At 49.4% G+C, this 23,467-nt stretch overlaps 1 pseudogene; it reads right to left on the reverse strand.

The window, feature by feature from the left end:
* The window catches only part of LOC139266697 (equilibrative nucleobase transporter 1-like), a 67,257-nt pseudogene that overhangs the window by 35,827 nt on the left and 7,963 nt on the right, over positions 1-23,467 (reverse strand).

Raw genomic sequence — 23,467 nt, forward strand, 5'->3', positions numbered from 1 at the left:
CTAGATCCTAAGCTCTGGAACTCCCTGCCTAAACCTCTCCACTTCTCTACCTCTCTTTACTCCTTCAAGTTTCTCCTTAAAACCTACCTTGTTGCCTGCCCTAATTTCAATAAGTTCATGGCTGATCTGATCATGGGCTCAGCTCCACTTCGCTGCCCGCTCCACATAACCGTTTACTCCCTTATTACTCAAAAATCTGTCTATCTCCGCCTGAAATAAATTCAATGACCCAGCCTCCACAGCTCTCTGGGGCAGAGAATTCCATAGATTTGCAATCCTCTGAGAGTAGAAATGCCTCCACATCTCAGTTTTAAATGGGCGGCCCCTTATTCTGAGACTATGTCCCCTAGTTTTAGTTTCTCCTATGAGTGGAAATATCCTCTCTGCATCCACCTTGTCGAGTCCCCTCATTATCTTATATGTTTCGATAAGATCACCTCTTATTCTTCTGAACTCCAACATGTATAGGCCCAACCCCTATCTTAATAAGTCAACCCCCTCATTTCCGGACTCATGCTAGTGAACCTTCTCTGAACAGCCTCCAATGCAAGTATATCCTTCCTTAAATAAGGAGACCAAAACTGTACGCAATACTTCAGGTGTGACCTCACCAATATCCTGTACAGTTATAGCAGGACTTCTCTGCTTTTATACTTCATCCCCCTTGCAATAAAGGCCAACATTCCATATGCCTTCCTGATTACCAGTGCGAGCTGCTCCAAGGATTTTGAGATGGACACCTAGGTGACGTCATCAAACCCTGGTTGCCGTTTTGGAGCATTGGCAGGAACATCGGCAGAGCCCAGGTACAGAGGAGTGGGAAGGTCGGGGCGGATGAGCGGCGAGTGTTTGTGGCGAGATGCGGTGAATGTTTATGGCGGAGGAGCAGTGAGAGATTATGGCGGAGGTGCAACAGATGAGGGTACGGAGCCCAGAAGAGCCGAGGCGATATGCGTGCGCTCGGTCCGTGCAGCAGAGCAGGTCTCCAGTCGTCTTGGTTACTCCTTGCAACTGGACCAAGACCTAGCTCTGTCAAACCCGTGTGGTGGCTGGTGTGCAACGGTCACCACATATTAAAAAAATTCACGCACAGGCATCTTCCACCCCCTCAATTGGAGTTCAGGACTGGAACATTGGGTCCTTCATCGAAACACCTGTGGACTCATGGAAGCAAGTCATTCTCGTTCGAGGGACTGCCTATGATGATGATGACTTGGTGTACCTGAATACTAACTTTTTGTGTTTCATGCACAAGGACCCCAGGTCCATCTGAACTGCAGCACTTTATAATTTTTCTCCATTTAAATTATAATTTGCTTTTCTATTTTTTCTGCCAAAATGGATAACCTCACATTTTCCCACGTTATATTACATCTGCCAAATTTTTGCCCACTCACTTAGCCTGTCTGTATCCCTTTGCAGATTTTTTGTGTACTCCTCACCATTTGCTTTCCCACCCATCTTTGTATAATCAACAAATTGGCTACATTACATTTGGTCCATTCATCCAAGTCATTAATATAGATTGTAAATAGTTGAGGACCCAGCACTGATCCGTGCAGCACCCCATTAGTCACTGTTTACCAACCAGAAAATTACCCATTTATCCTGACTCTCTGCTTTCTGTTAGTTGGCCAATCCTCCATCCATGCTAATATATTACCCCCATCCCCGTGAACTTTTGTCTTGTGCAGTAACCTTTTATGTGGCACCTTATCGAATGCCTTCTGGAAATCCAAATGCATCACATCCAGTGGTTCCTCCTTATGCACCCTGCTCGTTACATCCTCAAAGAATTCCAGCATGATTTATCTTTAATAAAACCATGCTGACTCTGCTTGATTGAATCATGCTTCTCCAAATGTCCTGCTACTGCTTCCTTAATAATGGATTCTAGCATTTTCCCAATGACAGATGTTAGACTAACTCTTCGATAGTTTCCTGCTTTTTGTCTGCCTCCTTTTTTAAATAGGGGCGTTACATTCGCATTTTTACAATCCGCTGGGACCGCCCCAGAAGGCAGGGAATTTTGGTAGATTACAACAAATGCATCCACTATCTCTGCAGCCACTTCTTTTAATACCCTAGGATGTAAGCCATCAGGTCCAGGGGACTTGTCAGCCTTTAGTCCCATTATTTTACCGAGTACTACTTCATTAGTGATTGTGATTGTATTAAGTTCCTCCATCCCTATAACCCCTTAATTATCCACAATTGGGATGTTTTTAATGTCTTCTACCATGAAGACTGATGCAAAATATTTGTTCAATGTCTCTGGCATTTTCCTGTTCTCCATTATTAATTCCCCAGTCTCACCTCTAGGGGACCAACATTTACTTTAGCCACTCTTCCTTTTTATGTACCTGTAGAAACTCTTACTATCTGTTTTTATATATTGTGCTAGTTAATTTTCAAAATCTATCATCCCTCGCTTTATCAATGTTTTAGTCGTTCTTTGCTGGCTTTTAAAAGTGCACTGACATATGAGGAGAGACTGGATCAACTGGGCCTTTATTCACTGGAGTTCAGAAAGATGAGAGGGGATCTTATAGAAATGTATAAGATTCTGACAGGACTGGAAAGGTTAGATGCGGGAAGAATGTTCCCGGTTTTGGCAAAATCCAGAACAAGGGGACATAGTCTTAGGATAAGGGGTAAGCCATTTAGGACTGAGATGAGAAGGAACTTCTTCACTCAGTGAGTTGTTAACCTGTGGAATTTCCTGCCGCAGAGAGTTGTTGATGCGGCTAAAGAGATCAAGGGGTATGGAGAGAAAGCAGGAAAGGGGTACTGAAGTTGCATGATCAGACATGATCTTATTGAATGGCAGTGCAGGCTCGAAGGGCCGAATGGCCAATTCCTGCACCTATTTTCTATGTTTCTATGTTTCTATGTTTCCAATCCTCTGGCCTCCCACTAGTCTTGGCCACATTGTATGCCCTTGTTTTCAATTTGATGCCACTGCTTATCAACCGTCCTACACTTTAATCTATGTTCCCAGTCCACTTGAGCCAACTCTGCCCTCATACCTTTGTAGTCTCCTTGATTTAAGATCAAAACCCTAGTTTGAGAACTAACTTTCTCACCCTCCAACTGAATTTGAAATTCAACCATGTTATGGTCACTCATTCCTAAAGGATCATTTATTAATCCTGTCTTGTTACACAGTACCAGATCGAAGATAGCCTGCTCCTTGGTTGGTTCTGCAATGTACTGTTGAGGGAAACTATCCTGGATACACTCTATGAACTCTTCCTCAAGGCTACCCTAGACAATTTGCCTTGTCCAATCAATATGAACGTTAAAATCGTCCATGATTATTGCCGTTCCTTTATTACAAGCCTCCATTATTTCTTGATTTATACTCCATCCAACAGTGTAGCTACTGTTAGGGAGCTTATCGACTACACCCACCTGCGACTTTTTCCCCTTATTATTCTTTATCTCCGCCCAAACTGATTTAGCATCTTGATCATCTGAACCAATATCGTTTCTCACTAACACACTGTTCTCATCTTTTATTAACAGTGCTACCCCACCTCCTTTTCCTTTCTGTCTGTCCTTCCGAATTGTCAAATATCCCTGAATATTCAGTTCCCAGTCCTGGTCACCTTACAACTGTAATATAGTTACAGCAATTTTCTGTATTATATTTCTGGATTTGGGACGTCGGATTGTCTCCAAAATCCAGAAATACCCGAAACTCGGCCCAGGGGTGTCTGGATTTGGAACGTCGGATTTTCTTCTCCGAAATCCGGAAAAACCCGAAAACCGGAATGGCCTCGGTGACGAGGTTTCCGGATTCGGGACGTTGTACCTGTATTCTATATATAAACCACACCGAGCACCTTGATTAGATCCCAGCCTATAACTCACTCCCAGGTATTTGTTATTCTATATAATCCCCCAAACCCCTGGATTAGATTCCATGCTGTAACTCACTCTGCCTGCCCTCCTTACCCGTAGCTGTACTCCTCAGGCAGGGGATAGGGAATGTGTGTGCGGGGGAGCAGGAGGCAGGTACGCAGGATGTGCAAGCAGCTCAGGCAGCTGATGAACAGGAACATGGGCCTCAGGGAGAAGCCAGCCTCGTACAACACCTACAGGGAGAAAGGGTGGGACGCAATAAAACAAGAGGTGACCATTAACAGCAGATCTCGCCTGACACCACTCCGCACTCTCCCCTTTATCTCTCCACCCACTCCCCCTTTATCTCTCCCCCCACACCCCCATTATCTCTCGCCCCTCATTCCCCCTTTATCTCTCCCCTATCCCACCCCACACCCTCCCTGATCTCACTCCGCACCTCCCCTCTCTCTCTCCCACACCCCTCACTCCGCACCCTCCCCTCTCTCTCTCCCACACCACTAACCCCGCACCCTCCCTGATCTCACACTGACCCCTCCCCTCTCTCCCACACCCCTCACTCCGTACCCTCCCCTCTCTCTCTCCCATACCCCTCACCCCGCACCCTCCCTGATCTCACACTGAACCCTTCCCTCTCTTTCTCCGTGTGCCCCCTCTCTCTCTCTCTCTCTCTCTCTCCACCTCTCTCTCCCTCTTCGCCCCCTCTCTTTCTCTTCTCTCTCTCTCTACAGCCAGAACTCTCTCCTCTCCCTCTCCCCTCTCCCCCAGACAGAGGGAGTGAAGGGCTCCTCTCTCTGATGGATAACACTGGGTGGGGTCAGTAGGTCAGGCCCTGACCTTTCACCCTCTGGTCCTCTGAGCTGGATGTTAAGCCAGGCAGTGAGTACAGTTTGAATCCATCTGTTTTTATAAGCTAGTTTGCTGCCTGCACCTCTCACCTTGACCAGCAGAAACACGCCAGATGAGGTACTGAAGGCTCCGTTGTACAGTGTGATAACTGTGGATCGTTTGTTCCCAAATAAGTTTCCAACCTGGGGATCAGACACAACAAAAACAGTCAATGGAGCTCTATGTGCCCTTGAAGCCGCTCCCAAACAGATCCATCGTTAGTTGGGCCACACACAGCAGCAAGGGCCCAGGCTCCATGCCCGGCCTGTGCTGAGTCAGCTGATCACAGTCGGTGTGGTACAGAGCCCCACACACACACACACACACAGCAGGAAAAGGCCCAGGCTGCATCCTGTGATCTTTATGTGTCATACCCTATTATGCCAGCAGATGGCACCACACAGCCTCCATTCAGATTGGAATGTGAATTTTATTTATACAAAAGATGCCGAGGTCTAGAAATTGGATATGGCCTGAAAACGGGCGGTGTCATGGGCCAGTGCAATTTGGCTGCAGCAATTCAAAGTGGTGCAGGCAGCAGGCAAAATTTGTGCTGCCTGCTCATTTACATGATTGGAGAGCTGATCTCAGCAGTAAACGCACTGCTGGTTGGCTTAGTGCTCAACAAGTGGGTCAATATCGGGCGCAGTCTCATGGCCAGTAATGTTTGGCCTGGTCTCTCTCCATTACTTAAAGGGGAGGTGCGATGATGCAGCAGCACCTCATTGTAAGTGAAGTTGGAGACATGGCTCAGCAACAACACGGAGAATGAGCCCGAGGGTCTCGCGGCATTGATATTGGCACAGGAGAGAAGGTGGGTTCCTGTTCCCGCAGGGTGGCAGGAAGCCATTAAAACCCACTGGCAAGAGGTAGCTGCGTACGTCACGGCCAACAGTGCCATGCCACGGAACTGGATCCAGTGCCGATAAAAGTTTAATGACCTCACACGGCCGGTCAAGGGGAATGAAGGCTTCAGCAAATGTCATATCCCACCATCTGCACCACAAGCCTCACAGTGCTCAATACACCACACCCCATCACTCACCTACCAACAATCTCGACCGTTCACCACTCATACCTCACATTCAGAGCTTCACTTCACACTCACAACCGTACCATGGCTGCAAAACTCACATCCACATATCACACCTTGCAGGCACTGACAGCTATTCAACTATGGCAGGCACATCAAACACACTGCACCACACTCACTCACTCACACTCCACCCAAACACACTGCACCACACTCGCTCACTCACACTCCACCCAAACACATTGCACCACACTCACTCACTCACACTCCACCTAAACACACTGCACCACACTCACTCACTCACACTCCACCTAAACACACTGCACCACACTCACTCACTCACACACTCCACCCAAACACACTGCACCACACTCACTCACTCACACTCCACCCAAACACACTGCACCACACTCACTCACTCACACTCCACCTAAACACACTGCACCACACTCACTCACTCACACACTCCACCTAAACACACTGCACCACACTCACTCACTCACACACTCCACCTAAACACACTGCACCACACTGACTCACTCACACACTCCATCCAAACACACTGCACCACACTCACTCACTCACACACTCCATCCAAACACACTGCACCACACTGACTCACTCACACACTCCATCCAAACACACTGCACCACACTCACTCACTCACACACTCCACCCAAACACACTGCACCACACTCACTCACTCACACACTCCACTGAAACACACTGCACCACACTCACTCACTCACACACTCCACCCAAACACACTGCACCACACTCACTCACTCACACTCCACCCAAACACATTGCACCACACTCACTCACTCACACTCCACCTAAACACACTGCACCACACTCACTCACTCACACACTCCACCTAAACACACTGCACCACACTGACTCACTCACACACTCCATCCAAACACACTGCACCACACTCACTCACTCACACACTCCATCCAAACACACTGCACCACACTGACTCACTCACACACTCCACCCAAACACATTGCACCACACTCACTCACTCACACACTCCACTGAAACACACTGCACCATACTCACTCACTCACACACTCCACCCAAACACACTGCACCACACTCACTCACTCACACACTCCATCCAAACACACTGCACCACACTGACTCACTCACTCACTCCACTCAAACACACTGCACCACACTCACTCACTCACTCACACACTCCACCCAAACACACTGCACCACAGGTAAGAATCGGAGGAAACATCGACAGCATCAGCGTAAACATTTTGGACTTAAGTTTTGGACATTGCTTTTCCATATTTTCTGTTACTGCAGAAGAGCAGATAGAGGATTGGGATAAGTCCAGACATGTTCCACAGGAATCCACATCAGGTGGGCGGGGATGGGTCAATGGCTGAAATCGTAGGAAGGTGACTGATGCAGGACCCTTTGTCATGTAATGGGAACCCATCAGTGAGAGATCAGGTAAACTGGTCATGCTCAAGCCATCGAAATGACTGAGAGCCCCGGAGCGCGGGAACCATACGTCAAAGTAAGCCATTTGGCCACCCAGACGATGGAGCCTTTATCCCCAGGAAGAGCCCAGTAACAAAGGCACAGGCCGAAGAGCTGATTCATTGCTGTTGGTTGGACTGCCTCAGGCAAAGGACTGGTTTTTGGTGCGAGAATTCAGAAGTATTTTTCGGGTATAAGAGACAGCAGTTTGCAGCCATCTCTCTCTCTCTCTCCTAAGAAACATAGAAAATAGAAACATAGAAAATAGGTGCAGGAGCAGGCCATTCAGCCCTTCTAGCCTACACCGCCATTCAATGAGTTCATGGCTGAACATGAAACTTCAGTACCCCCTTCCTGCTTTCTCGCCATACCCCTTGATCCCCCGAGTAGTAAGGACTTCATCTAACTCCCTTTTGAATATATTTAGTGAATTGGCCTCAACTACTTTCTGTGGTAGAGAATTCCACAGGTTCACCAATCTCTGGGTGAAGAAGTTTCTCCTCATCTCGGTTCTAAATGGCTTACCCCTTATCCTTAGACTGTGAGCCCTGGTTCTGGACTTCCCCAACTTTGGGAACATTCTTGCTGCATCCAACCTGTCCAAACCCGTCAGAATTTTAAATGTTTCTATGAGGTCCCCTCTCACTCTTCTGAGCTCCAGTGAATACAAGCCCAGTTGATCCAGTCTTTCTTGATAGGTCAGTCCCACCATCCCGGTAAACAGTCTGGTGAATCTTCGCTGCACTCCCTCAATAGCAAGAATGTCCTTCCTCAAGTTAGGAGACCAAAACTGCACACAATACTCCAGGTGTGGCCTCACCAAGGCCCTGTACAACTGGAGCAACACCTCCCTGCCCCTGTACTCAAATCCCCTCGCGATGAAGGCCAACATGCCATTTGCTTTCTTAACCGCCTGCTGTACCTGCATGCCAATGTACCATGACACCCAGGTCTCGTTGCTTTCCTTTTTCTAATCTGTCACCATTCAGATAATAGTCTGTCTCTCTGTTTTTACCACCAAAGTGGATAACCTCACATTTATCCACATTATACATCATCTGCCATGCATTTGCCGACTCACCTAACCTATCCAAGTCACTCTGCAGCCTCATAGCATCCTCCTCGCAGCTCACACTGCCACCCAACTTAGTGTCATTCGCAAATTTGGAGATACTACATTTAATCCCTTCGTCTAAATCATTAATGTACAATGTAAACAGCTGGGGTCCCAGCACAGAACCTTGCGGTACCCCACTAGTCACTGCCTGCCATTCTGAAAAGTACCCATTTACTCCGACTCTTTGCTTCCTGTCTGACAACCAGTTCTCAATTCACGTCAGCACACTACCCCCAATCCCATGTGCTTAAATGTTGCACATTAATCTCCTGTGTGGGACCTTGTCGAAAGCCTTCTGAAAGTCCAAATATACCACATCAACTGGTTCTCCTTTGTCCACTTTACTGGAAACATCCTCAAAAAATTCCAGAAGATTTGTCAAGCATGATCTCCCTTTCACAAATCCATGCTGACTTGGACCTATCATGTCACCATTTTCCAAATGCGCTGCTATGACATCCTTAATAATTGATTCCATCATTTTACTCACTACTGAGGTCAGGCTGACCGGTCTATAATTCCTTGCTTTCTCTCTCCCTCCTTTTTTATAAAGTGGGGTTACATTGGCTACCCTCCACTCGATAGAAACTGATCCAGAGTCAATGGAATGTTGGAAAATGACTGTCAATGCATCCGCTATTTCCAAGGCCACCTCCTTAAGTACTCTGGGATGCAGTCCATCAGGCCCTGGGGATTTATCGGCCTTCAATCTCATCAATTTCCCCAACACAATTTCCCGACTAATAAAGATTTCCCTCAGTTTCTCCTCCTTACTAGACCATCTGACCCTTTTTATATCCGGAAGGTTGTTTGTGTCCTCCTCAGTGAATACTGAACTAAAGTACTTGTTCAATTGGTCTGCCATTTCTTTGTTCCCCGATATGACTTCCCCTGATTCTGACTGCAGGGGACCTACGTTTGTTTTTACTAACCTTTTTCTCTTTACATACCTATAGAAACTTTTGCAATCCGCCTTAATGTTCCCTGCAAGCTTCTTCTCGTACTCCATTTTCCCTGCCCTAATCAAACCCTTTGTCCTCCTCTGCTGAGTTCTAAATTTCTCCCAGTCCCCAGGTTCGCTGCTATTTCTCGACAATTTGTATGCCACTTCCTTGGCTTTAATACTATCCCTAATTTCCCTAGATAGCCACGGTTGAGCCACCTTCCCTTTTTTATTTTTACGCCAGACAGGAATGTACAATTGTTGTAATTCATCCATGCAGTCTCTAAATGTCTGCCATTGCCCATCCACAGTCAACCCCTTAAGTATCATTCGCCAATCTATCTTAGCCAATTCACGCCTCATACCTTTAAAGTTACCCATCTTTAAGTTCTGGACCATGGTCTCTGAATTAACTGTTTCATTCTCCATCCTAATGCAGAATTCCACCATATTATGGTCACTCTTCCCCAAGGGGCCTCACACAATGAGATTGCTAATTAATCCTCTCTCATTACACAACACCCACTCTAAGATGGCCTCCCCGCTAGTTGGTTCCTCGACATATTGGTCTAGAAAACCATCCCTTATGCACTCCAGGAAATCCTCCTCCACCGTATTGCTTGCAGTTTGGCTAGCCCAATCTGTGTGCATATTAAAGTCACCCATTATAACTGCTGCACCTTTATTGCATGCACTCCTAATTTCCTGTTTGATGCCCTCCCCAACATCACTACTACTGTTTGGAGGTCTGTACACAACTCCCACTAACGTTTTTTGCCCTTTAGTGTTCTGCAGCTCTACCCATATAGATTCCACATCATCCAAGCTAATGTCTTTCCTAACTATTGCATTAATCTCCTCTTTAACCAGCAATGCTACCCCACCTCCTTTTCCTTTTATTCTATCCTTCCTGAATGTTGAATACCCCTGGATGTTGAGTTCCCAGCCCTGGTCATCCTGGAGCCACGTCTCCGTAATCCCAATCACATCATATTTGTTAACATCTATTTGCACAGTTAATTCATCCACTTTATTGCGGATACTCCTTGCATTAAGACACAAAGCCTTCAGGCTTGCTTTCTTAACACCCTTTGTCCCTCAGTACTGCCCCTCTGACAGTGCAGCACTCCCTCAGTACTGCCCCTCTGACAGTGCAGCACTCTCTCAGTACTGCCCCTCTGACAGTGCAGCACTCCCTCAGTACTGCCCCTCTGACAGTGCAGCACTCTCTCAGTACTGCCTCTTTGACAGTGCAGCACACCCTCAGTACTGCCCCTCTAACAGTGCAGCACTCTCTCAGTACTGCCCCACTGGCAGTGCAGCACTCCCTCAGTACTGCTCCTCTGACAGTGCAGCACTCTCTCAGTACTGCCCCTCTGACAGTGCAGCACTCCCTCAGTACTGCCCCTCTGACAGTGCAGCACTCTATCAGTACTGCCCCTCTGGCAGTGCAGCACTCCCTCAGTACTGCCCCTCTGACAGTGCAGCACTCTCTCAGTACTGCCCCTCTGACAATGCAGCAATCTCTCAGTACTGCCCCTCTGACAGTGCAGCACTCTCTCAGTACTGCCCCTCTGACAGTGCAGCACTCTCTCAGTACTGTCCCTCTGACAGTGCAGCACTCTCTCAGTACTGCCCCTCTGATAGTACAGCACTCTCTCCGTACTGCTCCTCTGACAGTACAGCACTCTCTCAGTACTGCCCCTCTGGCAGTGCAGCACTCCCTCAGTACTGCCCCTCTGACAGTGCAGCACTCCCTCAGTACTGCCCCTCTCACAGTGCAGCACTTTCTCAGTACACTTCATGCTCTATCACACACAATTCTACATTACCTGAATGTTTGTTATGAAAAAACACCTTCCTCCCACTGCCATCAGACAGAGCGCAGGGAACAACAGTGCTGCTGAAGCTGCAACAGAGGGGGAGAGGGAGTGTGAGAAAGAGAGAAAGAACTTTCATTTATACAGTGCCTTTCACCACCTTAGGACGTTCCAAAATCTTCACAGCCAATTAATTACTTTATCTTAACATTATTGTAATGTAGGAAATCCAGCAGTCAATTTGTGCCCAGCAAGCTCCCACAAACAGCAACCTGATAAATGACCAGATCTGCTGGTTGTTTTAGTGTGATGTTGGTTGATGGATAAATATTGGGCGCCCTTCTTCTACTCAATGGAAAAAGAGGGAGGGGTTCCGTTAGCAGCTCTTGGGGCCACTGGCCAGCGACAGATCCCTCGCCTCGTATCAGAAGGGCATCAGTGCCGAGGCCCGTATCTACTATGTTGCTCTGTTCTCTGCGGATCCGTCCTATCGAGGTTGCTCGCATTGTTTTGTGCGAGGACCTGCCGAAGGTCAGCCCGAAGGGTGGTGAGCAGCTCGATGCCCCACTAAGCCTGGGGGAGCTGGCCGGTGCCCTCAGCCCATTCTCGAGGGGCAAGTCCCCAGGGCTGGACGGTCAGACCGTGGAGTTCTGGGATGTTCTTGGGTGAGCGGTGGTGGGCAACTACCTGTGAGTCCTGGGGAAAGTCTGGAGGCCGGGGTGATATTCCTCTCTCAGTGCAGGGCAGTCATCATACCGCTGCCCAAGAGTGAAAATTTGCCCCGACTGAAGATCTGGTGCCTGGTCTCCCTCCTCAGCACGAACGACAAGTCTTTGCTTGCCTTGGCACCATGCTGTCCCAAATGATCCACCCCGACCAGTTCTACACAGATCAGGGCCGGACCATCCACAACAGCATCCATCTGGTTCGGGACCTGGTCCACCATTCCCAGAGGGCTGGTCTGTCGGTGGCATTCCTTTCCCTGGATCAGGAGAAGGTTTTCAACAGGATGGATCACGAGTGCCTCTTCAGGATACATTCAGCTCATGCGCACATTCAGATTCAGGACACATTTTTTTAAACTCGAACTGACTTGCGTGGAGTGTCTGATTAAATTCAGCGGGTCTTTGACAGCGTCCCTTGGCTTCGGGATATGGGACCGTCAGGAATGCCCCTTGTCTGGCCAGTTCCATGCTTTCTGTCTGGAGACTTTCCTGCATCTTTTGCGGAAGATGTTTATGGGACTGTCTCTCCAAGGGCCGGGCGTCGAGGTCGTGCTCTCGGCTTACGTCGCTGACGTGCTCCTCATGGTCACGGATGCCGTTGTCTTGCGGAGGTTGCGCGAGTGCCAGCGGGTCTAATCTGCCGCGTCCTCTGTGAGGATCAACTGGGAGAAATGTTCCGCACTCCTGGTCAGTCAGTGGTGGGAGGAGCTCAGAAATTATACCTGGAGTACAACTCATCTCCTCAACCTGGGAGTTTACCTTAGCCCTGCTGAGGAAGCCTGGCTGGCAAACTGGCAAGTGCTGGAGGCTAAAGTCACTGCTCACCGAGGGCGCTGGACAGGACTGCTCCAAGTGCTGTACTACAGGGGTAGGGCGCTGGTCATAAACCAACTGATGGCCGCTATGTTGTGGTACTGGTTGGTCACTTTGATACATCCCCCGCCCCTCCCCCGAATCTGTTGCTGTCATGTATTCAACCAGCATTGTAACCATTGTATAAACTGACCTAAGTTGTACACCGTGAGAACACTGACCACTAGATGGGAGACATTCCTAACCTGGACCTTCAGGTATAAAAGGGGAAGCTCCACCCACCTTCAGCACTTGAGTGCTAAGGAATAAAGGACAGGTCACAGACTGACCTTCTCTCAAGCATGGGCCTCGTGTGCATTTATACTGTGTAGTAAGGACGTATCAATGGCGACAAGAAACTGGGATTTAAACCACGCGAGCATGGCCACTAGCAGAACAGACGAGAGATACTGTGTTAAGGAATGGTTGGGACAGAGATTCAACATTGTTAAAGCAGCACACAGTTCTCCAGGCAGACAAGGGCAGTCAGGCATGCCCCAACATGTAGTCGAACCCAGAGGGGGAGTTCGACAGAGACAATGGCAAGCTGAACAGCGATTCACGCCAATGCGGCCAGTAATGGGGCCATCAACACCTGTTAATGGTGCACTCAAGGACAATAACAGGGGCAGTCAGGGACGATCGACTGGCAAGGGACCTTTTGTTTCAAACCGCAACTCATGCTGGAGGCGTGGAGGCATACATTCAGCCGGATTTTGCAGAGATGAGTAAAATACCTGCAGAAATTGCAGAAATGGACACTGGGGGAAATCGCTGGAAGCGGAAGTTCAGCGAGTTCATGTGGAGCATGTATACAGTTCTTACACCAGGACGCCACCGATAATGATGAAAGTGCTCCTCAATGGCATCCCAATATCAATGGAGTTAGACACGGGTGCCAACCAGTCCCTGATGGGTATCAAACAGTTCGAAAAGTTGTGGGCATCCAAGGCCAGGAGGCCAAAATTATCGCCGATTGACGCACAGCTACGGACTTACACAAAGCAGATCATTCCGGTGCTGGGCAGCGCCACGGTAGTCGTGACCCACAAAGACTCGGAGAACAGGTTGCCACTCTGGATTGTCCCAGGGGACGGTCCCGCACCACTGGGGAGGAGTTGGCTTGCTGTCATGAACTGGAAATGGGCGATGTCAATGCAATTTCCTCTGTGGAGCGAGTATCATGCTCACAGGTCATGGACAAATTTGACTCATTATTTCAACCCGGCATTGGCACTTTCATGGGGGCCAAGGTAGTGATTCACATAAACCCGGACGCCAGGCCAGTACACCACAAGGCCAGAGCGGTGCCGTACGTGATGCGGGAAAAGATAGAAGGCGAATTGGACCGCCTGCTGAGGGAAGGCATCATCTCACCAGTCGAATTCAGTGACTGGGCGAGCCCAATTGTGCCGGTGCTCAAGGCAGATGGGTCAGTCAGGATATGTGGCGATTACAAGGCCACCATCAATCGGGTGTCACTCCAAGACCAGTACCCGCTACCGAGAGCGGAGGACCTCTTTGCGATGCTATCCGGGGCAAACTTTTTTCAAAATTGGACCTGACCTCAGCTTACATGACCCAGGAGCTGGCGAGTGAGTCGAAGAAGCTGACCACCATCACGACACACAAGAGGTTGTTTGAGTACAACAAATGTCCGTTCAGGATTCGCTCGGCCGTCGCGATCTTCCAACGAAATATGGAAAGCCTCCTCAAGTCGATTCCAGGGACGGTGGTTTTTCAGGACAACATACTCATTACGGGTTACGATACGGAAGAACACCATTTCACAGGCGCAAGAATGAACTCTCGATTCAGGCCGATTGCCTACTGTGGGGAAACCGCGTAGTCATGCCCCAGATGGGTAGAGAGGTGTTCATCAGAGAACTCCACAATGGGCACCCGGGCATTGTCACAATGAAGGCAATTGCCAGGTCACACGTTTGGTGGCCAGAGATAGATGCAGATCTGGAACTTTGTGTTCGCAGGTGCAACACGTGTGCCCAGCTGGGCCATGCGCCCAGGGAAGCCCCCCTTAGCCCTTGGCCATGGCCCGCCAAGCCTTGGTCACGCATCCATGTGGACTACGCAGGTCCTTTCATGGGGAAAATGTTTTTGGTTGTAGCAGACGCCTACTCCAAATGGATTGAGTGTGACATTTTAAATTCAAGCACATCCTCTGCCACGGTAGAAAGTCTACGGGCAATGTTTGCCACCCACGGTCTACCGGACATCTTGGTCAGTGACAATGGCCCGTGCTTCACAAGCACTGAATTCCAGGACTTCATGGTAGGCAATGGAATTAACCATGTTAGAACGGCACCGTTCAAGCCGGCCTCAAATGGCCAGGCAGAACGACCATTGCAGATAATCAAACAGGGGATGCTCAGATTCCAAGGGGGTTCCCTACAAACCCACTTATCACGCCTCCTGTTGGCCTATAGAACCCGACCACACTCGCCCCCAGGGGTTCCACCCGCAGAGCTACTAATGAAAAGGATGCTCAAAAACCGATTATCCCTTATACACACCACCATGAAATAAATTGTCGAGAGCAGGCGTTGGTCACAATATCACTACCATGACAAGAATGTGAGGGCGCGATGTATTGATGTAAATGATCCTGATTTTGTCCTCAACTACGCTGCAGGGCCCAAATGGCTCGCAGGCACTGTGGTTGCCAAAGAGGGAAATAGGATTCTGGTAGTTAAACTTACCAATGGACAAATCTGCCGCAAACCTGTGATCCCAATCAGACTTTGGGGGGTGGGGGAGGTGATGTCATGTATTCAACCAGCATTGTAACCCATGTATAAACTGACCTAAGTTGTACACCGTGAGAACACTGACCACGAGGTGGGAGACACTCCTAACCTGGACTTTCAGGTATAAAAGGGGAAGCTCCACCCACCTTTATCACTTGAGTGCTAAGGAATAAAGGACAGGTCACAGACTGACCTTCTCTCAAGCATGGGCCTCGTGTGCATTTATACTGTGTAGTAAGGACGTATCAGTCGCCAAGATTCAGAAGATGCTTGTTGACTTCAGGATCAAAGGGAAGCATTGGGTCTGTGCCATGTTATCAGTCTCCTACTTAGAGAGGGCGGTCAGGCGCTGGTGTGGGTGTGTACCCAGGCTGCGACCTTCCGTCTTCAGACCCTGTAGAGATATCTGTACATCAGGGATCTTCCCAGATGGTGTGCGCTGGCGACGTATTTCTTCCGCTAGCTGCATGGCCTCAATTATAGCACTCAGCTATTGCCAATAAATCTGGGGTGTGGCTGGGCCTCCTTGCAGGAGCTGCCTGTCTTTTACCATGTAGTGATCAGGATCTGCAAAGCTGTCACCTCCAGCCGGAGTTCTCCCCCGTCAGGAGTGATGGCTATACTCCAAGAATCCGTGCCTCCACGTCCGCGTGTCACGTGGCTGGCAGAGGGAAAGACACTGGCTGGCAAGGTGACCAGAGTCAGGGGCCTATTGGATAAAGGAGGAGCGGGCTGGATGTTCCATGAAGAGTTGGCACAGCGCATGTCGTGGCATGGTATCTGGTCCATGGCCAAAGCCATCGAGACGCTAAAAGAGGCACTTAGCCCTGACTCCACGAGGTGTGTCGAGGAGGCTCAAGTGTGTGGACCGATCCCGTCCATGTTTTCTCATCGGCACCAGGGCTCGAATCCTCCCTTGGGATCCGGCGCCTCACAGCTTGAACCGTCTCTTGGAGATCTCTGCCGTGCTTTTCCACTCTGCACGGAGGGGTTTCCTGTACGGGCTGCTCTTGCACACTCTCCACTTTGTCTTCCTCGTCTGCTGTCCGGACACGCCTTGGCGGGCCATCTTGCCCTCGGGAAGAGGCGGGGTTCCCCAGTGGAGGTCACTCCATGTGGGACTCCTCCCCTTTTCTATTGGGGAGATGGAACCAGCCATCAAACACTGAAATCAACATGGAAAAAGTGTCAGTAACTAAGGACTGGTGCTCTATCCTTCACTCTATCCAACTTTTATAATGCTGATAGAGTTAGATGAGGAAGGATGGGAGGAGGCTGGAGTGGAGCACAAAAGCCGGCATGGACTGATTGGGCTGAATGGCCTGTTTCTCTGCTGTATATTCTACGTAAATCTATGTAGGTATTGAAGGACCATGTGTGGGACCTCACTGGGTTCTGACAGGGGGAGGGGCTAGACTTACCAGCAGTGGAGAAGGCGATGATCAGAGTCGCGGTGGTGTGGAGGAATCTGTGGAGATAAAAATCAGAGCTTAGTTTAAACTCCTTTGTCCCCACATTCACCTCCCCTTCCCCTGAAAGGAATGAGCTCCCAGTTATCCAACGTCTCTCACCACCTCAGGACGATCCAAAGCGCTTCACAGCCAATGAAGTACTTGATAAACAGACCCAGAGTACAAAAGCAAGAAGTTATTGCTAAATCCTTCATAAACCACTGGTTAGGCCTCAGCTGGAGCCTTGTGTTCAATTCTGGGCACCGCACTTTAGGAAGGATGTCAAGGCACTAGAGGGCGCAGGGGGGATTTACCAGAATGGTACCAGGGATGAGAGACTTCTGTTATTTGGAGAGACTGGAGAAGCTGGGGTTGTTCTCCTTAGAGCAGAGAAGGTTAAAAGGATAATTGATAGAGATGTTCAAAATGATGACCGGTTTTGATCGAATAAATAAGGAGGAACTGTTTCCAATGGAAGGAGGGTCAGGAACCAGAGGACACAGATTTAAGGTCATTGGTGATAGAACCAGAGGCAACATGAGGGAAAAAATTAAGCAACGAGTTGTTATGATCTGGAATGCACTGCCTGAGGACGGTGGAAGCAGATACAACAACTTTCAAAAGGGAATTGGATCAATACTTGAAGGACTATGGGGAAAGAGCAGGGAATGGGTCAAATCGGACAGCTCTTTCAAAGCACAGGCAGCATGGGCCAAATGACCTCCTTCTGTGCTGTATCAGTCTATGATTCTATAAGTGCTTTTTAAAGTGCAGCCACTATTGTAATGTAGGAAACACAGCAGCCGATTTGTGCACAGCAAGCTCCCACAAAGAGCAATGTGATAATTGTTATGTATTGAATAAAGAGTCTGACCAGATACTGTGAGCTCAAAGTAAGGTGTGACCGCAGTCCTTTATTACAGGTCTCCAGAGTGCCTCTACAGCCTGTGAGGCCTCCTTATGTACAGGTGCTCCCAAGGGATTGTGGGATCCCTTGGGACTCCAGGGGATGAGCCCTCCGGTGGTTAAACAAGGTATTAACGGGTTTACATATGTACAAATAATGATCAGCTTTTTTTAGTGATGTTGATCAATCTTGGCCCCAGGACACTGTCCCTCCCACTGAAAATGCTCTCCCTTATCCCATTGTCTCCTGTGCCCTCTCTAAACCTATCGTCATTGTCCCAGTGCCAGTACTGAGGGAGCACCGCACTGTGGGAGGGGCCATACTGAATGAGTGCTGCACTGTGGGAGGGGCTGTACTGAGGGAGCACTGCACTGTGGGAGGGGCCGTATGAGGGAGCACTGCACTGTGGGAGACAGACTATTATCTGAATAGTGACAGATTAGGCAAAGCGGAGGTGCAATGTGACCTGGGTGTCATGGTACATCAGTCATTGAAGGTTGGCATGCAGGTACAGCAGGTGGTTAAGAAAGCAAATGGCATGTTGGCCTTCATAGCGAGGGGATTTGAGTACAGGGGCAGGGAGGTGTTACTACAGTTGTACAGGGCCTTGGTGAGGCCACACCTGGAGTATTGTATATAGTTTTGGTCTCCTAACTTGAGGAAGGACATTCTTGCTATTGAGGGAGTGCAGCGAAGGTTCACCAGACTGATTCCCGGGATGGCGGGACTGACATATCAAGAACGACTGGATCAACTGGGCTTGTATTCACTGGAGTTCAGAAGAATGAGAGGGGACCTCATAGAAACGTTTAAAATTCTGATGGGTTTCGACAGGTTAGATGCAGGAAGAATGTTCCCAATGTTGGGGAAGACCGAAACCAGGGGTCACAGTCTCAGGATAAGGGGTAAGCCATTTAGGACCGAGATGAGGAGAAACTTCTTCACCCATAGAGTGGTGAACCTGTGGAATTCTCTACCACAGAAAGTTGTTGAGGCCAATTCACTAAATATATTCAAAAAGGAGTTCGATGTCGTCCTTACTATTCGGGGGATCAAGGGGTATGGCGAGAAAGCAGGAATGGGGTACTGAAGTTGCCTTTTCAGCCATGAACTCATTGAATGGCGGTGCAGGCTCGAAGGGCCGAAGGGCCTACTCCTGCACCTATTTTCTATGTTTCTATGTTTCTGAGAGGGGCAATACTGAGGGAGTGCTGCATTGTGGGAGAGGCAGTACTGAGGGAGTGCTGCACTGTGGGAGAGGCAGTACTGAGGGAGTGCTGCACTGTGGGAGGGGCAGTACTGAAAGAGTGCTGCACTGTGGGAGGGGCAGTACTGAGGGAGTGCTGCACTGTGGGAGGGGCAGTACTGAGGGAGTGCTGCACTGTCGGAGGGGCAGTACTGAGGGAGTGCTACACTGTGGAATGGGCAGTACTGAGGGCACTGTGGGAGAGGCAGTACTGCGGGAGTGCTGCACTGTGGGAGAGGCAGTACTGAAAGAGTGCTGCACTGTGGGAGAGGCAGTACTGAGGGAGTGCTGCACTGCGGGAGGGGCAGTACTGAGGGAGTGCTGCACTGTGGGAGAGGCAGTACTGAGGGAGTGCTGCAATGTGGGAGAGGCAGTACTGAAAGAGTGCTGCACTGTGGGAGAGGCAGTACTGAGTGAGTGCTGCACTGTGGGAGAGGCAGTACTGAAAGAGTGCTGCACTGTGGGAGAGGCAGTACTGAGGGAGTGCTGCAATGTGGGAGAGGCAGTACTGAGGGAGTGCTGCACTGTGGGAGGGGCAGTACTGAGGGAGTGCTGCACTGTGGGAGAGGCAGTACTGAAAGAGTGCTGCACTGTGGGAGAGGCAGTACTGAGTGAGTGCTGCACTGTGGGAGAGGCAGTACTGAGGGAGTGCTGCACTGTGGGAGGGGCGGTACTGAGGGAGTACTGCACTGTGGGAGGGGCAGTACTGAGGGAGTACTGCACTGTGGGAGGGGCAGTACTGAAGGAGTACTGCACTGTGGGAGGGGCAGTACTGAGGGAGTGCTGCACTGTGGGAGGGGCAATACTGAGGGAGTGCTGCAGTGTGGGAGAGGCAGTACTGAGGGAGTGCTGCACTGTGTAAGGGGCAGTACTGAGGGAGTGCTGCATGGTGGGAGGGACAGTACTGAGGATTCGCTGCACTGTGGGAGGGGCAGTACTGAGGGTTCGCTGCACTGTGGGAGGGGCAGTACTGAGGGTTCGCTGCACTGTGGGAGGGGCAGTACTGAGGGTTCGCTGCACTGTGGGAGGGGCAGTACTGAAGGAGTACTGCACTGTGGGAGGGACAGTACTGAGGGAGTGCTGCACTGTGGGAGGGGCAGTACTGAGGGTTCGCTGCACTGTGGGAGGGGCAGTACTGAGGGTTCGCTGCACTGTGGGAGGGGCAGTACTGAGGGAGTGCTGCACTGAGGGAGGGGCAGTACTGAGGGAGTGCTGCACTGAGGGAGTGCTGCACTGAGGGAGTGCTGCACAGTAGGAGGGGCAGTACTGAGGGAGTGCTGCACTGAGGGAGTGCTGCACAGTAGGAGGGGCAGTACTGAAGGAGTGCTGTACTGTGGGAGGGGCAGTACTGAGGGAGCGCTGCACTATGGGAGTGGCAGTACTGAGGAAGAGCTGCACTGTTAGAGATGCCCTCTTTCAAATAAAAAGCTAAACCAATGTCCCTTCCGCCCTCCGAAGTGGACATAGCTGGTACTGGAAGAACAGGGCAATTCTCCCCGGAATCCTGTGGCCAATATTTATCCCTCACGCACATCACTAAAAATACAGTTGGTGTCTGGTCATATTGCATTTCTCTCTGTGGGAGCTTGCTGTGCATAAATTGACTGCCACGTTTCCTACATTAGAACAGTGACTACACTTCAAAAGAACTTCATTAGTTTTAAAGTGTTTTGGGACATCCTGAGGTGGTGAAAGTATATAGTTCAGTCATAAATTGCTCCAATAAATGCACACAGTGTTTTTTGGATTTATTCGGGGAACTATTCTCAGAGTTTACACTGACAACAAATCAAAACAGCAATCAAACTGTATCTCGATTTGGTCTCTCTTCAATCTTCTCTGCTCGAAAGAGAACAACCCCAGTTTCTTCAATCTCTCCACATGACTGAAGTTCCTCATTCCCGGTAAACCTCCTCTGAACCTCTGATATCTTCTTTGTGACATCACAAACACACGGACTACAAGAACATGATGCTTTTATAATATACATCAGCAGTTGTATTTACACAGTAGTCCACTAGGGGGAGCTACATTATACTTCTCCCCCCTTAATGAGTAATTAATCATAACAAAATAATCATCATACATAACTTGCATGGTTATACACATCAAAGATATTCGGGCCAAAATTTACCCACGCCCGAAACATGGCGTACACAGCACGTTTCTATGTTTTTTACCGCCATGGTGAGTGAGGTCGCCTCTTGAACAAAATTCTGCTCTTTGTTTTTTTCACTCGGATCTGGAAGTTGCACTTAATGGGGGCGGATATGCGGCGGTGACAAGACTAGAGGGGGGAAGTTGCGGGGGCGGGGGGCTGTGGAGTGGTCCCGGCGATGAGGTCAGCACAATGCCGCATCACCACGGCTCTCCCCTTCACTTAAAGGTGAGAGCCTGCGCGATCTTTAAACTTCGGTCCACCGGGCCTCTAGGTTGGGTTTCTGCAGGACCAGCGGCCTGGCACTGAAGAGGGGGTGCCAGGCTGTCTGTTGGTGGCCCGGCCGAACCTGGAGGCATAATTGTCGGGCCGACATGGCAGTCGTCCGACAAAATAAAAAACATGGCGGCAGCAGCAGTCGGTCCTCCCCTTTAAGGGGAGCTGTGCCACCATTACAGAAGGCCTCAGCCTCACTGGACCACCACAAAAAAGCTTGCTTTGGAACCACCGGGCGGGCCGTAAGTTTTCACGGCAGAATTTCGCCGTTGATGGGGGCGGGGCGGGGAGTAGATCGACGGTACACACTGTGATGATGTACTTAGCACGGATCGGCAACAGCGGAGCAGTGGGGGGAGCGGGTCACCACCGGGATAGCACAGAAGCGGAATTTTGATCATGGCGGCCATCACACGAAAAGTCAGCGGCCATTGCACTCCCCAGTGTGGCCGCCACTTTCCGGTGTTAAAAGGCCAAAAGGAAAGGAGCAATTTCAGCCCCATGGACTTAGTTTACCATATTTACAAATCAAACTTAACCAGGGGTTTCTGTTTCGATGAGGATACCTTCGCTCTCCAAACTTGGTGTTGCAGTTAGACTCATTCTAGGCTGAGCCTGAGGAGAGTTTTTCTTCAAGAGATGCCCTTGATCTACATTTGAACTCTGTACAACTTCAGACTGTCTGCCTGCCTGACTCAGACTTAAATTCTGACTTTCTCTTGGACTTGTTTCCAGTACATCAGATGTAGGATTTGCTATTGGTACTCTACTTATAACAAGACTATCTGACTCATCAGAAATAATCGAATCATTTCAACTTTCAGCTCCTTCAATATGAACAAACCTAACATTTCCATCATCAAATATGTGCGAGGACCATATATCTTTAATATTCCTGGTAACCACTTTAACCATTTATGGTGATGGTTCTTCACTCTAACCTTCTGATTCAATATTACACATCACTCTCTTACTCTACCTCTATCATGATTCTCTTTCTGTCTTAATTGTTTCTCTTCTACTGACTGTGTCAAGTCATATCAACCTCTAACAACCCAAAAGCCCAGAAGAGGGCAAGTAATTACATGGCCAGGACATGGGTTACCATGGTACCAAAGTGGTCAAACAGTAAACCACTGGGGAAGGCCACAAAGTTGATGGTGCAGGAGGCGAGGGTGAAGATGAGGGTGAAGCGCTCATCCTGCCAATCACAGTCCACTGAGAGAGAGAAAGAAAGGACGAGAAAGTGAGTGAGACAGACAGAGAAAGAGCATCGATTTCTACAGCGCCTTTCACCAACTCAAGCCGTCCCAACTGAAGTCCTTTTGAAGTGTAGTTACTGTTGCAATGTAGAAAACATGGCAGCCAATTTTCACACAGCAAGTCCACACAAACAGCAACGTGATTAATGACCAGATCATCTGTTTTTTTGTGATATTGGTTGTGGGATAAATATTGTCCCTATCCCTTGGGCAGAACTGCCCCTGCTCTTCTTCCAATAGTGGCTGTGGGAACTTTTCTTCAAATAAGAGGGCAGACTGGGGCCTTGGTTTAATGTCTCATATGAAAGACGGACCCTCCAACAGTCTGGTGTTCCCTCAGTAATGACTTTCCGACAGTGTGGCCTTCCCTCAGAACTGCCCCTCCAACAGTGTGGCTGTCCTGCAGTATTGTCCCTCTGACAGTGTCGCACTCCCTCAGTACTGCCCCTCTGACAGTGTGGCACTCCCTCAGTAATGCCCCTCCGACAATGTGGCACTCCCACAGTACTGGCCCTCCAACAGTGCGGTGCTCCCTCAATACTGCCCCTCCTATTGACCCTATGCCAATTTGCTTGTGGCTCAGGAAATAATGCAGTGATTACTACCTTTGTGGTTTTGCTTTTCAATTTAGTCCCTAGATGTTCAAACTCTCTCAGC

This window comes from Pristiophorus japonicus, chromosome 7 (assembly GCF_044704955.1).
Source record: "Pristiophorus japonicus isolate sPriJap1 chromosome 7, sPriJap1.hap1, whole genome shotgun sequence".
In the NCBI taxonomy this organism is placed as follows: Eukaryota; Metazoa; Chordata; class Chondrichthyes; family Pristiophoridae; genus Pristiophorus; species Pristiophorus japonicus.